Here is a 2,881-nt window from a genome sequence, read left to right as displayed (position 1 = left end):
ATACCATCTCTGCAAGATACCATTGGAAGACCTGTCACCGTATTTTCTTTACATAGATTCTGAAGGGAGCGATAGTTTAAGTGACCAAATCGCTCATGCCAAAGTTTGCTCACTTCATCATTATGAGAAACAAATACTGAGGGAAGATTTGATGACCCAAAGTTGTGAAACTTATACAACCTTATAGAATCATCAGCAATGCCAGTAGCTAAAATCTGTCTAGGATCTCTCAGGTCCTTAATTACAACATCGTGAGGTGAAAATTCAACGATTTTATCTTCACCTGAATGTGTTATCTGATATACAGATAGAAGGTTGCAGGATAAGGTTGGAACACATAATACATCATTAAATTGACCATTGTCTATATGAACAGTTCCAGTCCCTACAACACTAAGAAATCTATCATCACCAACATATATATTTTTGGTGTTACAATCATTTAAAGAAGAAAACATGGCTTTGTTTTTGGCCATGTGATAAGAAGCTCCAGAATCAATGAGGAACTCATGAGAATGAGAAGAAAAAGATACATTTAGTGCATAGCCTGACCGAGATGCTTGACAACCACATGCAAAAAGTGCCATTCCTGAAGATGAAGTTGAAGTTGAAGAGTGCTCCAAATGGATATTATGCTTCTTCATTGCTGCTTCCAAGGCTTCCATCTTCTTAAAGCATTTGGATTCTAAGTGGCCATCTTGATTACAAAAGTTGCAATGTCTATCAGTCTCCTTCCCTTTGTTTTTATTGGTCTTATCATTTTGTTGAAATGATTTTTCATTTTGAGGTTAAAATTGCTTAGGACCCTTGTTTGGTTTAGGACCATTCCTTTTAGGATACAACTTCTTAGGATTCTTTGAATTTGGTTGTTGTTGGGCAACTAATGCTTTCTTGGAAGAGTTTCCAAGATGAAGAAGACCAAGGTGTAAGAGTTTTTCTTGTTCTCTTATTAAAGAATCACAAAAGGAATCAAGGGAGGGGACTTGTAGGCTTGTCCTTGAGAAATGAAGACTTCTCTTGTAGAATGGAAGGTGGAAACAAACACAGAATAGGCTAGTCCCAACTTAGTAAGAATGGAGTAGATAAGGCTACTATCTTCTTTCCTAACCTTAACACCTTCCAAGAGAAGTCTAAGGGTCTTGAACTTGGACAAAAAATCTTCAATGCAAGAAAAACTATTGGGGTCTAATGTAAATAACTCATTTTCAAGTTGATGGGATTTAAGTTCATTTTTAATTCCAAAAACTTTAGTGATCTATTTCATTGCTTCTTCAGGAGTATCAAGTTCTGTAATATGGAATCTAAGATTTGGAGAAATAGACATCCCTATCAACCCACGTGCTTGATCTTGCCTATTTTCCCATTTCGCTGCCTTATCTTCATCTTTCGGTTTGGTTTCTTGGCCTGAGGCTATTCTGTAGAGACCTTTAGTTCTAAGTAAATCCACAATGTAGGACCACCATTGGAAGTAATTGGTGCTGTCAAGAATAACTTAGCATGGACTTTCCATTTTAACAGAAACTGAAGCTATAGATGCTGAGACTAACTGTTCCAATAGAAAGATCTCAAAAAATTAGGCTGGTTCAAAAAAACAGCTCTGAAAATGGCTTCTGGATGAAGAAGTTATGGCTTTTTGAAGAAAAGTTGATGAAGATGTCGACAAAGTGCGGGAATGTGCGGAAATGAAAAATCCGCCCCCACAAAAAGGAGACTTGAACTCAAGACCTCTACTCTCATAACTTAGCTTTCGACCAAGTGAGCTAAACTAAAAGTTTGAGAGAGAGAGGGGGGGGGGGGGAGCTTTGGGTTGCGTGCTTGCTTGAGAAAGCTCTTTTTCCCTACAAAACAAAAAACACAAAACCCAACACGGACATACAAAAAAAAAATGAACCTTACGGATCGAAGTTAGCTTTAGCCGGAAACTAAATATTTTCCTCAATGTTTCTGATTTTCTGAGATCACACTAAGGCGCAGGGGAAAAGAGCATACGCATGAGAAAAATCCTTCCTTTATGTTTCTGATTTGCCCAGGTCACACAGAGTCGTGGGGCAAAGAGCATACACAGAAATGAAAGGTACAGATCTGGTAATAAAAAAAACAAAAAGCTAAATAAACCAAAACTGAAATAAACAAAGAGAAAATAACTGTAAACTGCAAATAAACACTTTATACCTCCAGATCTTAAAAATGATGTAGATAGGGCTACCAGAAACCTTTTCGTGTGAAACGAAAGGGGTTCCTCACTGGAACAGATGCTCCCAACACAATAGAGCATTCCTCTCGGCCCGAAAGTAGTCAAAAAAAATAGATCTAGGAAACGAGAGTCGGATGCAGTTCTATTGCCTTCAGATTTGGATCACCAATGGACGCGGCCCTCAAATAGCTCTGATACCATGTAGGAATTTACAGGGTAAGTTCCTCAGATAGAACACCAAAGGACACCGCTCACACACAGATCATAGATCAATACACCAGTATTTTGACGTGGTTAAAACCCTCAAAGAGGGAAACAGTCCACGGCCTGAGCCAACGCAGCCACTTCAGGCAATTTATTAATAAAAGAATGAAATTTTACATAAGCTTCTCTCATGAACCGTTAACCTACAAATGACCCTCCATGCTCTTTAAATAGAGATCATGGACCAATCGGGTGTTAAGCCACGGATCAAGTGTCGGTAATACCGAGGAGAGAATGAACCGTCGGATCACTACATATCGTGAATGTCGGATTGTAAGTTACAAAATGTACATAGTAGAGAAACACACTTTACCTAACTCTATACTAGACCAAGTTATACTTAACTATTTCCTATGTGTCAGAATATCCTAACAATAGCAACATTTTAATCAATTTCACAATGAAATTGCAAATTATGAGTTA

Source organism: Pinus tabuliformis, chromosome J (assembly GCF_031772625.1).
Source record: "Pinus tabuliformis cultivar Carrire ecotype Pingquan chromosome J, CPIR1, whole genome shotgun sequence".
Lineage (NCBI taxonomy): Eukaryota > Viridiplantae > Streptophyta > Pinopsida > Pinales > Pinaceae > Pinus > Pinus tabuliformis.
The sequence above is the reverse complement of the archived record's forward strand: the minus strand, read 5'-3'. Positions refer to the sequence as shown.